Here is a 15,824-nt window from a genome sequence, read left to right as displayed (position 1 = left end):
GCCAGGCAGATGACAGACAGATGAGACCGTGCGTGCCTGCTGGTGGACACAGTTTTAAAAACAAGATATCTCAAATTTGAATGACAGGGCTGTGATCGAAGCCACCCAAACCAGTGCAAACTGAGGAGAGAACTCTTCCAAAAGTAGCCTTTGAGTCTGGGGTGCTTCAGTTTTCATCTCACAGAACACTATGGTACCTACTGAGCCTTTTAACTTTTCTCTGTAAAGCTGCCTGGCAACAACTTCACATGAAAAGCCTCAGAACACAGGCAGTAGGTGTTGTCCAGAAGAAAAAAAGTTATTAAAAAAACCCTTCTGTGCCTGCTCATAGCTCATCAGAAGAAATATCTGTGCTTCAGGCATGGCTTGAAGACATGAGTGCAGCATAGGCGTTCCTCAGATAAAGCACCTCTCTCACTCTCTGAGTGCTAAATTACCATCCTTGTTCTTAGTAGATTTTATTAGTCTTCTTGTCAGTCTTATAAATGGAGTTTAACAGGAAAACAAAATGTATTTAGACAATATGGTCTATATGGCTTTGCAGCTAAACAAGTCTCACTGTCAGATTCTTTCAACTCTCTGGCAAAAAGGATAATGAGAGGTTTTGCTTGCTCCTCCGCTCCCATGTTTGCTCTGCCAAGCAACCACCAGCATCAATGCCCAAAGGAAAACTTGCTTTCAGAGAGGGGGCTTAGTATTAACCCTGGTTATTATTCTCCTCCCTCCAGCCTTCAAGCCAAGAAGCTTTAAGTCAAGATTACTCCTTCACTGTTTGCCAGGTACCAGGGGAACTGCTAACTGCTCACTACAGACCATGGCGCAGCATCCTCCAGTGCCTGTCTCTTCCCTGTGAAGAAGCCCTGGGTCCCAGCCCCTGACAACACCTGACAGCCCTGCCATGACTCCACAGCTCTGAGAAAACCCCTCTGTGGCCCAGTGTCCCTGTTTGCAGCATGGATAATGATGCTACTTATCCTGGTAGGGGTGGCTTTTATTTCTCTGTCAGTCACAGTGCACAAAAGAAAAATACGCATCTTTGTAGCATCCTTCAGGCATCAAAGACTGTTAAAACCAATACAAATTATAACTATTTCTCCCACTGCTGCTGCCACTGGTAAGCTACCACTAACCTCCTGAGAGCACTGTATGAACGGGAGATCTCCTTTGCTCCTCCACATTTGAACTGTATCCTCTCACTCTGGATGAAAAACCACAATTTATTGATGCTAACAGTGCTGTCCTCATAAATTAAATCATTCTATCTTTTTTAACTTTTTTTTTAAACTGATTTTTTTTCAGGTACTAAGATTAGTTTTCTGAAGACACTTGCCAGTACAAGCATGTAATTTTAGGCTTTAGGGTCTTTTTCCTCTACCTTTAGAAGATTATATTGGCAAAACCCCTATATTTGACTCACTTGTCCTGAAATAAAGCTGTTTTGACTGATGTGGCTTGGTTCACATGAATGGCACATCCAGACTCCTGACATTATTTCTTTTCTGCCACAGGCTGTAGATATCAAGGAAAGTTTTGCTCACCTAACCACCCTGAAAAGGTCCACCCTAGGATATGTAAAAGGCTAATAAGTCTGGCTCTAAACTCCCCCATGGGACTTCTCCATTTGGGACTTCTCCAGGAGGAATCAGGTGGGGAAACCAGCCTCTTGCCTGACTCAGTCTGGTGAGCATCCAAGGCAGGATACATAGCACAGCCTCTCAGCCAGCTCAGGTGCACCATTACCTGCCCCAAGAAGGAGATATTCCTGTCAAAACCCATCATCCTGTCCCAGAGTGGACAGGAATCCATTACTTACTGAAGAGGGTCCTGCTTATCACTCTTGCTCTGCAGCATTCAATAATTTTGATCTCTGTCTGGGCTACCAACAAGCACTTCCAGTCCAAAGCAAGAAATGCAGCAGCTTTCATCACCCGCACAGAAGCTTTCATTTTAAAAATAATGCCTTTCAATGTCAGCTTGGCCAACAGCTGCTTCTAGAAGATTAGAGCTTTTCTCTGCCTTCTCTGGCAACCCAGATGGATTTGTTTGCCTAGTTTACATTGCACTGCATTGTTCAGCTATCTGTAAGCGTGATCAGTGCTGGCTTCCAATATTTCAAAGCCTGTGGCATCATCATCATCTAATACCAATTATGGGGGAAAAAAGCCTCTTCCAAGTAGCAGCTGTTGAGTTTGGGAGGGGTGATGGGGTACTCTTTGTTCTCTCACACTTAATCAGCAGGATGAGAGGTATTGGAGCTCACATGACGCAGCACTTTTAGGACAAGAGACTACATCTGGTCTGTTCCCAGGATTTTCCTGGGTGCCTATCCCAACAGGGTCTGCAGTGGCACTTCTACATCAGGATGATCATGGCTTTCCAGGAATGTACTATATAGCAAAACTAGCTCTTCCTGACTGGCTCCATCTGCTTTTCATGTCAGGTTCACACCATATTACACCACGTCCTGCTTAAAGTAAATGAACTGATGCACAATTGTTTGAGAAGAGAAAAATTACTTTGGAGGTTTCAGCAACCTTTTCATGCTTCTGTTTATCCCTCCAAGCTCTCTTACATGAGTAGCATGTGCTTAGATGTCTTCTGCCACATATTCAAGGAGGACAAACAAGCACAGACTGCCAGGTCCCCCCAGAACTTCTGTTTTTCTGCCTCCAGCTCAGCAGCTAAGTCAATATATTAAGAACCACCATCAGCAGTCTGTTTTTTTGGAGCTGCTGAGCGCCCACAAGTCCCAGAGATATCACGTACAGATGCTCCCTGCTCAGCTTCTTTCCCAAAAGTTTTCACAGCTTTATTATCTTGCTTCTTCCCCAGTCTGCATTAGCTTGTGGGCGTTGACATGTGTACTTCACTGCAGAGAACACAGTCCAGTCACTCTGCAGACGCAGTCCATGACAGATCAAAATGCCTGTAACAATATGGATTTTCCTTGCCTTCAACTTATGTCACAACAAAGCTCTTCATGAGACATTTGGCAGAGATGTTGCTCAGTCAAGAAAACATTTCATAACCTGGGGACAATAAACAGCCCTATTACATATGCTGCCGCTTCTTTGTTTTGTTTACAAGACATTTAACACAAGAATATCAGTTTCACTGTGATTCTTCATTTTTCTCATTATTTCCAGATATTAGAAGCAATTCATTTCTACCTGCAAATCAACTGTTTGCATGCATATCCATGCAAGGCAGAATATATTTTGGATAGGCAAAGGCAAACTGTGAGGAAAACACTCAAACATTGGAGATACAGACCCTAAATAAGTGCAGCTCACAAAATGAGATTGAAATTTTGGATAGGAATCAGTGCTCAATCTGGGGTATCATTTGCACCGCCAGATATCATGAAACTTGCTATTCCACATTCCTTATTCTGGAAAGTGCTACATCTGGCTCAGGAACACATCAAAAGCTATGTCCACACAGCATTTTGCAGGCAGACTCAAGCTTGATTTGACCACACTCCAAACCAGCCAGGAAACATGTGGCTACACCAGTACAGTGCCAAACCTCAGAGAATTTGCCCAGATGAGAAAAGTGTGTATGAGAACAGTCAGAGCTCAGAGCAAGTGTCAGCTTCCCTGCAAAAATGTGTGGTTATAAGAAGCTCAAATTTTCAGGAAACCTCCATGGGGTTTTTTGTTTAACTTTCTCCATATACATGGCTGGTAGCTGCAGTAAAGAAATTTTCTTCTCATAAATCAGTAATTTTCTCTAAAATTCTTTTCTACAATAACAAAGGGTGTTTTCATGGAAAGCTGTGAGAGCTTGACCAGCAAGCACCTGCTCCATGGGAGCTCTCTCAGCAAGACCCACAGATGACAGCAATCCAGGACATACAACCTCAGTTCAAAACAGTGGGAAGAATTAGAGCCTCTGAAACTCTTTGTCCAGTAGCTCTCAATTATTTGCTGAAGTCTTTCAGATGTTTTGGAAGCAGATGCTTTTTTTCAGGTGTTCAGGTAGTGTTTCAGGTTGGTTTCTGAAAAATTATCAACAAGTTACACATAAGAAGTTGGACTGTGGTGAACCAAAACAAATTTGGTGTGGGTGATCTATTCCTCATCATAGCTAAATTACTATTAGTCTTTCAAAAATGTATGCCAAAACTCAGTCCCACTAGTTTAATGAAAGACTGAAAAGTTATGATTTATGCAAGCTCAGTTACCACATAATATCATGCAGACTGCATCTATTTATCACCTATTTCATGTGTTTGCAAGCAGTTTGAGTTTTCCTTTTCCTCCCAGATACTGCATTTGGACAGAAGTCAAAAGTTTATTTAAAACATGAGAGAATAACTGTAGAAGCAGAGAAACAAAGTGGTGTCATGTCCTCAGTTTTGTCATGCAGTGAAGCAGCTTCCAGGCCTAGAGCAGATGGGAAACCTTAGTTTTGGCTATTTCATGGAGTCTGCTCAGGCTGCTGATGGGCTCCAACAGCTTGAGATCCACCTGATCCTCCTGCAATACTCCCTTCATGGGAGAGATGAACTTCCTCCACTTCCATGAGTTTTCCAAATGCATGCCAGGCACTTTGTAAGTTGCTAGTGAAGAAACTGTGACCTTGACCCAAAGCCACTTTTTGTATGAATGCAAACCATGGAATACCAACCAGATGGATGATGGTTGAAGGACTGTAGTGGAGACATTCTGGCTTTCCGCAACAAAGAAGAACAGCCTTTTTGGTCTCCATGTAGGGCAGTCAACTGTCTGATCTCCCCACCTGCATTTAGGAGGGGACTTTTGCTTCATGAAATGAGCCTGGTGTGTGGGTTTGTTTATGCAGACTTGAGCATAACATTTTTCCTCGGGTGAGAGCTCTTTGCCCAGACTTAGACAGTACAAATTCATGTGATTTACAATGAATTCAGTGGGAAGTCAGCATCTGGATCTGCAGAATTTCAAATTATTGCTTAATACTGAGAATGACGTGCCTCAGCTTTTGAAGTGTTTTGTGTGAGATACCCAAAGGAAATTTTCAGACTACTGAGTTATCATTGCTGAACTACTGCAGCTACTATCTGTCCTAACATTTTACTGTAAGGAGGTCATATTTAAGCTACCAGCAAGGACGGGCTTGCAAGATCTCCTTAAATCAAAGAACACCAAAAACAGCTCCAAATTTTGTCGCTCCAGTGATGGATTTTGCAAGTTATCCATTTCTTCTCCAGCCCAACCATCCCAAGATACTGGATAATATAACTTGCACTTCTCTCTGCCTTAAACTTGCTACCAGCCATCATTACACTAGCAGCAATGTTTTATTGATCAAGCCTCTTGGAAACGTGACATTCCCAGATAAAATTTCAGCATGACAGAGGTAGCATAAAGGAACTAGTCATGCCAAGGCAGAGCAGTTTTGTTTCTTACTTATGGAGTCACCATTAACATACTACGGTCACCTCTCGCAAATTTAAGGGCCCTAAAAAAACAATGGAAATGTGTTGCCATAGAGAAGGACTGTCCAGAGTTCTCTGGGTGACACTAAACAGTCCATGTCTTTATTATACTGGTGGGAGACTTCTCCTAAGGCAAATGAACAATAATTGCTACCAGTACCAGCAAAATCTCAGCAAGAACCAAAGATTAAAAGAGGCATAGGAGACATTTGAAGACACAGGTGGTACAGAAGGGGAATTTGACCATCCTTTACAGTCATTTTCTGGCCTTTGCCTCCAAGATAGGGGAAAGTAAGCATGCCAGCAGCTCAAAACTGTTGTCTCAGGCCCAGGTGAGTGGCACAAAGGGAGATGCAATGCTTCCTGGCCCCAAGACCAGCAATAAAGTACTGAGCTTGGATTTACTAAACTTAAAGCATCTTAAAAGTGGTAGAGATTCCGTGTTCTTTCAGGAACTTCCCCCAGAAAACCAGAAACCCTCTCATTCAGTGAAAGATCTCTTGAGGTAGGATGTCTAGGAAGAGGACAGGGGCTTTTTACTTTTGCCTATGAGGAAAAAAAAATTGGAAAGACCACTTGAAAGACTCCTTTACTTGTCTCAGGCAAGTAAGGAGTGAGATCCTCTTGAACAGCTCTAAGCAGAAGACAGCAGGAGTCATACGATAACATATTATAGGTGCATCTGCTCCCCAGAAAGTTATGTTCAGTAGGTATTTACGGATCTAATTTCTCTCTTGAGCTCTTTTTCATCAGGATAAATGTTATGAACTATAAGAGGTATGAAGTTGAGAGAGTGGGGGCAAAAGAAATATAGATTAATTCAAGGTAAAAAAGTACACTCCATCCTCAATTCACTCAGCTTAAGTACTTCATGAAAATATGAACAGCTGGTGATTTTGCATATTGCATCATCTACACCATGGTAGGGAGGTAGAGAGATGTGGATAATAACAAGAGGCTTTGGGACTTAATTGAGAATTAGCATGACTTTGTGAATATGAGTCAGCTATCTTAGTATAAGGGTAGATTTTATACTAAAGTTTTCACTTTTTTCTCTTTGACTTTTTGTCACAGTGCTGGTTATTATAATTTCGTTTTAAAGAGAAAGGCAAGTAATCTCTCCAACAGAAACAAGAACAATGCCTCTTACTGGAGTTCCATGAATCCACTTCGATGTCACTTGAAAGACTCCCAAGGAGTCAAGCTGCTTGGTTTCTGTGAGACAGCCCAGGAGTCTCTCTCTGTCCAGCTCACGCAGCTAAGTTAAGCTCTTATTAAACTCAGTTGTTATTTTTCTAACAGATTCTTAATTACTGTTTTTTGAAGCAACAATCATCCCACGCTTCGCATTCGCTTTGTTTCTCCACCTCTTCGTGCGGTGCAAGCATGTGGGCAAAGCGTGGGAGGCTCCAAGAGCCCAAGCAATTGAAAATTGATGTGGCGCTTTAAAATAAAGGAATGATCCTTATTGTAAGAGGGGAAAAACAAAGTAGCACACTGAGATAAACAAAGACGCACAGACAATGCAAGGAAAATAATATTAGCAGATGTTGAGCCAGTCGTTAATGATCTGTTTTATATTTAAATCTATTGCTTGAATGTTGGAGCCAGAACACCAAGGAGCGAGAAAGAAGCCTGGCAGCAGCCGTGCACTTCACTTTTATTGCTCTGACTCCAGTCATTGATGTTGACTTTTTAAGTTATAGGTATGAATTTTTTCAACGCAAATGCAGTGCTGATGGAAAGGCAGCGCTGATGGCACTGGGAGAGGGAAAGGCTCTTCTCAGAGACCAAGCACCACAAACCCCTGAGTATTGTAAATCAAAGGCGACTCCGACGTTGGTGAGGGAGGGAATGATGCATCTGACTCCATTGATATCAGAAGGCTAATTAATTACTTTATTATACTATACTATGTACATTGTATCTAAACTGAATCTGCCATGCCCTCACTCGTGCTCACAACTGCTCACACTGCACCCATCTCTGATTCTCCTGTGACTGTCCCGTGGCAGTCCGACACACACACACTTCTTGGCCCTGATAGGCCAAGGGAACAAAACATCCTCACTTTGGGTAAACAATCTCCATACTGCATTCTACTTTAGCACAACACAGGCACAGTAAACGAGATAAGAATTGTGTTTTCCTTCTTCTCTGCTTGTCTCACAGCTTCTCTCTGTTCAGAGGGCATGTGAATACTACACCTGAGCACTGATACTAATATTTCACTTCATTATACCACCTAACTTAGAGTAGTGATACAGTTGCTTTTAGGTTATTTAAAAACACAAACTTGATCAATTTCAGTCTTGCCCCACTGATTTTGGATCAATACATGTTTTTCAGTTAGGACAAAATTTCACCCAAGGCATGGTCTGGATGCAGAAAGATTTGGTGCAAGTACCACATGTCCTACTCCACTGCCTGTCCAGATGAACCACCTTGGGCTTCTGTGCAGTCCTGAACCAAACAAATTGGATCCAACATGAAGTCAAGCACTTTATAGTTGCTCACCTTGACACTACAGGTACTTTTAGCCATCTCATTGAAATCTTGCCGCTGAAAGGTACCAAGATTGTCTTAAAAAACCATAAAAATTAGCCATTACATAGTTCCCATCCTCATTCCAAAAGTTGTAATGTTTTTCAACATTGAGCAACACCACTTCTGACCTTACATGTGTACTCTAGCAACACAGACAAAACAGACTCACAGCTCTTTGATTTCCCCTTTTCCATAGCCTACTAGATGCCTGTATTTACAATTATCTCCCAGTGAACAGTCATGTAAAGTCAAAGGAAACAGAAAACAGATCTGTGATTTGATCCTTGTAGTCTCCACACTTCAACAACACATTGCATTGCAATTCACTGTTGTGGATGCTAATACTTGGTCATGAACAATTGGAACATTACTGCATCCATTATTTATTAATAACAGAAGCGTGTATCCTATTTTTCTTCCCTTTTTTTCCTCCCCTACCCTTTTTATGATAATTAACAAGGCAATAAACATGTAAAACTTAAAAACCACAGAAGTGGAAAACTGATAAAGGCCTCTGAAATGATACCAAGGAAAAAAAGAATCAGTGAACCAGAAGAACATATAAAGTTATTACCATTGAGCATTGCAGAGAGCAGAAAAATTGAAAGAATAATAAATAATGAAGTCAATTAAGTTTTCCAGCAAGAACTGAAACCAAGGTGGGCTCGGCTAACTTGAAGAACCTGCCATAGATACAAGGAGTGGTTTGGGTTAGAAGATAATCTGGTTTCAGCCTCTTTGCCATGGGCAGGGGTGCCATCCACTAGACCTGGTTGTTTGAAGCTTCATCCAGTCCAGCCTTGAACACTTCCAGGGATGGGGCATCCACAACTTTAGGCAACCTGTTCCAGCATCTCACAACCGTCACAATAAAGAATTGTTCCCTAATATCTAATCTAAACCCACCCTCTGTCAGTTTGAAACCATCTCCCCTTGTCCTGTCACTGCCTGCTCTTGTGAAAAGCTGCTCTCCCACTCTCCTGCAGGCCCTCCAGGCGCTGGAAGGTGCTGTAATGTCTTCCAGGAGCCTTCTCTTCTCCAGGTAGAACAGTCCCAACTCTCTCAGCCTGCCTTTGTGGGAGGTCCTCCAAACCTCTACTGACCATCATTGTAGCCCTCCTCTGGACTGGCTCCAGCAGGTCCATGTTCCTCTTACTCTGAGATCCCAGAGTGGGGTCTCAAGAGAGCGGAGTAGAGGGAGGGAATTGTCTCCCTCATCTTGCTGGCCACGCAGAATGAAGTTGGCTTTCTGGGCTGGAAGTGCTTATGGCTAGGTCACAAACACCTCTAATTCCTTCTCCACAGGGCTGCTCTCTATCCATTCATCCCTAAGCCTGTATTTGTGCTTGGGATTTTCCCAGTCTGGGTATAGGACCTTGAACTTGGCTTTTTTGAACTCCATGAAGTTCACACAGGCCCACCTCTCAAGCCTGTCCCTCTGGATGGCACCACTTCTTTCTGACTTGTCAACTAACCACACAACCTGTGTTAGCATGTAAGCAAAAAGAGAGGTTCCTTATGCTGGAATAACAGAGCCATTCAGGTTTAGGGAGAGGGGAAAGAGACATATTTTTTCAGGCACTCAGACATCCAAGAGTGTTAGCAGCTGTACCCAGCATGGAGAGGGAGCCTGTGCTCCCTCAGCAGCAAATGTTCCACCCAGCCTGGCTCACAAGGACCAGGTCCTTCCCCACCCACGTGCTTTGAACACTGCTCTGCAATTAGCAAAGCACAACATGAAGTGGTGGAACAGCAGCATTACCCAGAGAGTGAGGGGGGAAATTCAGTCTATGCTGTGAAAATGGAGACAGCCAAGTGAGTAGTGAGCTCTTGAGGAATTCTGCTGCGATGAATATTAGCTTCATCTGTCTGATTAGCTACTGCTCTGCCACCTCATGCCCAGGTGTACACGTATTTGCACACACAGACATGTGGGTACACACAAGCCTCTACATCCTGCCAGCTGAAAGCAGGAGCTTCTATATAAAGTACATACACTGAGGTCTTAAGTTCAGTTTAATGAACCATCATGACTAAATTTGGCAAGACTTCCTGTCTTGCTTCTTTTCTGTACCTCAGACTGTTTTGATCCATTTGTGAGAAATTTAGTTTTGGCAAGTGGAAGTCCTTTTTCACTGCCAGTGGTTAATCTGCTCTGTGACACATTCATTCAACCAGAGAAAATCCAATATTGACATTTGTACCTTGGGGGGAAAAGAGGTTAAACACTGGATGTAAAATAAACTGCTGGACTGTGCCAAGCCACTGTGTAATATCTATATCATGTATAGGCAAGTTTCTTGCCCTAAGAACGCAGATGTAGCTCGATCACATCTGGATTGTACTATTATTCCATATAATTGGTCAAATGGACGTTGTTGGACAACATCTGGGAGTGTCTCTGATAGCTCAACTCAGTTGCTCCAGCCTTTTGGTACTCCACTGAGAACAGATGGTTCACATACTGCTAAACCTCTTTCTTGTTTCCACCTGCTAAATAGGATTAAAAGGCAGCTTAAAGTACAGTAAATACTCCCACAATATTAATTTTGTCTATAAGAAATTACTGTCTTGGCCACAAGAAGGTTTTGCAGTTCCTGGTAAGAAGGAGATGGTCTGTATGGCCAGATGTTCACACGTGGGAAGGACTGACCCCAAGAGCCCCACTAAAACATTTTGTCAGTGTTAATCATTTTCACTACTGCTGTGTCTAAGAATCAGCCAGAAAAAAAAATCCTATTGTGCAAGGCAGTGTGCAAACACAGAGTGTGGTGAGACCCTGGCTCCAAAGAGTTCATAGCCCAAAGAAGCCCTCATTGCCTTCTTCCCACCTATTTTTCATTTGAATTCTATAGCTGGGTTTAAAAGTCCTAAAATCTGCAAACTTTGCATATCTTGTGCAACGCCTTTATCTGGGAACAGCCTCACTGCCTTCAGGAGACCTGTTTCTAAGATTCATGTGCTTTTGGTTTAGGCACATATATATATATACTACTGCATGTGTATGTATAGTCTGTATTTCAGATTGTAACAGGCATAAATGCTGGTCTAGAGAATATTTCACAGAGGAAGATCAAAGCATACAGTATTAAATTCTCCCTCTCCAAAACTAACTGTGTTTGACCTTGTGTTTGTAGTGTAGGGTGCAGTGCTGCCAAAAATAAATAGAATTTCTCAAAGGTCATATGCTTTTCAACAAAGGCAGCAAGATAATATTGCAATAATGATCAGAATTGGCTGAGATTTAAATCATGATTAAGTATTGCAAAGCATTTATCTTAACTTTAAAACTTCAGAATGACCAACTGACTCTTTTTACACTTTGTCATTAAAAAGAATGTGGTGGAAAGGTTGAAAGTAACCTGCCATTCAGATTTAACCAAGTTTAGACAGAAATCTGAGAACCAGACAGAGATGGAGACAAATCACTGCTGCTGATTATTCTGACTGCTCACAAATAGAAACTAAGAGCTTTCATAATCAATTAACTTTTGAAATGCCTTATTTCCCTTATATCTAGAACTTCAACCCATTAATAATGAGCCAAACCAAAGCAATGATGGAATCACACAGACTGCAAACATCCATTGCTTGCTTAAAAAGTTCTTTACATTTACTGAGGCCAGTTCTGCTCACCCTGAACTTTGCGTAAGACAAATTTAAGAGAGCAAGAAATGGCATCCTGACAACCATGTTTTCCTGATGTAGTCCTTTTGGTTAGAGAAATAACAGAGGAAAGCAAGGTGAACATCAGAGACTGCTAAACTCAGATGTGCAACTAATGATTGAAAAAAAAACTTTTTACAGCCGTAAATTTGAATTCCAAATAAGGAAATACCAACCACACAGAGCTGTAGTAATGCAATAGTCAATGGGGTTTTGTCCAAACAGTATAGGCATATGTTTAATGAAGAACATCATGGCCAAAAAAGCTGAGAGAAATCATTCAGAAATAACACCCAGAATCAGTGAGAGGAAGACCACTGAGCATTATTTACCTAGACAACAAAAAAGTTTTGAGGCAGCATCATACAAAAAGCTGATTCATGAGAGGATGACTACCATCTCCTCAAAAGCACAATGTTTTCATTCTCAATTGAAAAGCATTTTACTTGATTACAAAAAAAAGAAAAAAAATTAAAAAAAAATTAAGACTCTCTCCTACAAAACTTTCACAATAGAAACATGTTTCAAGGGATTGCCCTGATGATCAGCTTGTTGTAGCTCAGGTGAAGACATCTGTAGCAACTGAAATGGAAAGGACCATGATTTGATCTGCAACACATACAATGGTGTTAAGAATAAAAATTTAAGAAAGAGCTCATATATGAAATCAGGTGAAATAAAGTGTATATAGGCAAAAATAGAGAGAAGCAGTGGATGAGTCTGGTACTGAGGACAAAATCACAAGTCCAGAACAAAGCAGTAAAAACATCACACTGGTTAAACATGGATGAGACTGGTAGAGTACTAACATCCTGTCATGGCACTTAAAAATGATGAAAAGTTGTGCTAGACATGGGATGTGAATCAGCAGGAGTGCTGTGTAGCAAGGATCACAGACCTAAGGTCTTGTCTTTATGGATGTTAAGTAATCATACATATGTTTCTGAGGGACTACACAAGCAGCAGAGCAGACAGCACATCCCCAAAGCTGCCCCTTTGTTAAATATAAAATTATATCAGGCAGTCAAAATCAGTGCACCACAGTGTAGGCTCAGTCACTACACCCTTACCTACTGGTAAGGCTACAGCTGGAGGAAAAATCCCCCTAAATCACCCTGGCACAAGCCAGAGGTGGATCAGAACTCTCTCCACTTTATAGTCTCCTCATCACCTTATTGTCTCTGAAAGAGATATTTTTGTTTCCTTTCATCTTATTTCCTCTGGTTTATGTTCACAGTCATGTACAGCTTTGTCAGTGAGGAATGTAAATACTTATACTTATGTGTATATTTAGTTTTGTTTCTACCAGAGATCAAGGATTTGGTTTCATCAGAAAGTTGTCTCAGTGCCATAGAGGGCCAAACAGCAAGGAAATTATATCTGATCCATACCCTTTAATCTGGAGTCTATTCCATAGACAGAGAAGGTGCACTAACAACATTATCAGGGTGAATCTGTACTCCTAAGTACTCAGCAGCTACTAAAACTCAGTCTTTAGAAGAAAAAGGTTAATATCTATTATTATCCCAGAGCTCCTGTTAAATCAGATGCAGACATGGTTTCCATCTACCTTTAAGGTTCCCTCTTCATGTGCAGGGAGCATTTATTATCAGCATCAGCTTCATAATCTTGGGATGGAGGCTCATCTGGCTCTGGTGTCTTCTTCATCTTCATTAACTCTAATTTCATTATCACCTGTCCTGGAATGACCCTGGGATCACTCACTACTTCTTTCTTTGTCCTCTGGGAAATGAATTTCTGGTTTTGTTCTCAGCTACTGAACTGCTTTTGTGAGCCCTGCAGCAAATAATTAATATTAGCAGTATCCCCTTCATCTCTCACAAATCTGGGTGCCCCACCCCATCCTAAAAGCACTGCTGGCTCCTTGACTCATCTTTCTCTTTCTGATATACGTGTTTTTAAAAGCCTCTAGAATATTCTGCTTGGCTCAGTACTCTCATTTCATCCGTCGTGTGAGCTTTTCACACTTTTTTTTTAAATTCGTTTATTAACCTTCCTATTCCTCACCTTCCCTTCTTGCATTTGATGTTCAGCAGCTCTCAGAAGTCTTTTGCATGACATAAGAACCAATTTTTCCAGTTAATTATTCAACCCCTTCTCATGCTTCTTCCCTCGCCCCCAAACAAAAGCGTTATGAAGGTGGGCTTGGGATGACAGGGCATTGCTGGATTGAAGAAACAGCCTGAATTAAAAGTCTTTTCACAAAACAGAGGTCTTGACTGAAAGTCTCAGAGGGCCCCCCTGACTGGAGGGAAAAGTTCTGTAAAAAGCAGGCACACCAGCTCCTCTCCCTGGCAGCAGCAGAGGACATTGTTATCTGATAAGGTAGCAGGGCAATAACATTTTATTTCTGTCCTGCACCTAGTGAACGGGGCTGTTTGGCACAAAACAGAAACATAAAATGGGGGCAGAATGACAGAAACATATAGTGGGGGAGGAATGACAATGACCAGGAGAGGAGAGAGAGAAGGAAAGAAACCTTTTCTTCAGCTCTGTGTCTTTGATGCACATCTGAGGTAATAAATGGGGATTTTTATGATCCTGTTGCATTTTAATAGATTTTCACTCATAACTGCATTGGAGAGGCTGCTAACTTAGATTTGTGTATGGCTTCACACTGCCCCTTCACTGCTAGCAGCCTTAGGAGAACAAAGTCTCCACGTGGACTGCTGCTCCTGAGGAGCACACGGGCTCCCTGAACAGAAACAAAGAGGAAGAGCAGGATCCTTTGCACAAACAAGGGGAAAATGGAGCAATTGTGCTGCACAACATGAGGCAGGAGTGGAAGTTCAGTGGCTGGCAGCAACCCGCAGCCACAGATCTTTGGAGAAATAAATCCTGGCACCAAGAATTTGGGAGAGTCCAATAAAAAACGTGGAAGCAAAGGCAGAAAACTCTCTCCTCCCGGTTGCGTATATGTGTCCACACATCCAGCATATGTTAAGCCTTTAAATGAACATTTGGCCGTGAAACAGTAGCTATGGCAATAGGCAGGCACGGATTTATGTACTGTACATACATATCTCGTAGAAAAGCTCTCTGTTTCTGAACCGGACTGGCAGCTGCTTGAAATTTTCCCCTTCCCTTTCCCTAAGGTCTCAGGTGTGGGATTCATGAGCCAGTGTCTCAGCTAGAACAGGTGTCTATCGCTGTGTAAATAGCAATTAGGCCCAAATTTCAGACTTTTTTCAAATCCCTATCTGAGGAAAAGCCCAGGAATAAATAGTTGCTGTAACGGCCAGGGGTATTGTGTAGCATTATAGCCTCCAGCTGGGCTATTACATACTATAGACGGGTGAAGAATACATGCACCTGACAGATGTGTTCTGTTAGCTTCATTAGAAAAGAAACAAAGAAACTCCTCAATTAATAGCAGTGGAGCCAAAGGGAAGGGGGGTGCGGGAGGGAGGAATCATAGCCTGTTATTTAAACAGAGTCAGGGAGCCTTTCACTGATGGCTTAATATGATTCATTAATAAAAACAGCTTTTTGAATGCCCAGTTTAAGTCAAAAGAAATCACTAGCGTGGGTTTTTTTGTTGATGGTGGGTATTTTTTCCCTGCAAAAGAAGGGCAAAATGACAAACTAGAGTTTCTGAATTCATTTTGTATGAGACTGTTCCTTCTCAAAGCTGCCTTTCCCTGGGGTATTTATCCCTCAGGGTGGTGGCACAGTCATCAGGAGTTGACGGGGTCATAGCCAGACTTTGGATGAGAGAGAGATTTGTAGGGAATAATATGGAAACATTCCATGTAATACAGAAACATTCTGTGTCTCAACAAAGAAGATTTAAGGATTTTAAGGTGTCAAAATGGAGCTCCTCATTATGATGGAAGTCAGATGCATCTGGAAAGCCACACCTTTTTATCATGACATGTTATTCCTGTTTTGAGGGCCTGAATAAACAGCAAAGACATGTAGAATTTAGTTCTCTGCACCACTTCTTTAAAAATTATAGACTCCAACTCTCTATTCAATGCAGTTTTAGTTAAAATAAACTTATGTAAAAACTCTGCTGTACTGCAACTCCTTCTTACACCCAAGGGCAGGACAGGGTATAGAATCTTGCAGGTAGCTACAGAAACAAATTTCCTCCTCTTAGATATAAGATGAAGCCATCACCACCTTCTTATGTCTAACAAAACTCAGAGGTAATAAAATTCTTATGCTG

The sequence above is a fragment of the Camarhynchus parvulus genome, chromosome 2 (assembly GCF_901933205.1).
Source record: "Camarhynchus parvulus chromosome 2, STF_HiC, whole genome shotgun sequence".
Taxonomy (NCBI): Eukaryota; Metazoa; Chordata; class Aves; order Passeriformes; family Thraupidae; genus Camarhynchus; species Camarhynchus parvulus.
This window is presented reverse-complemented; position numbering follows the sequence as displayed.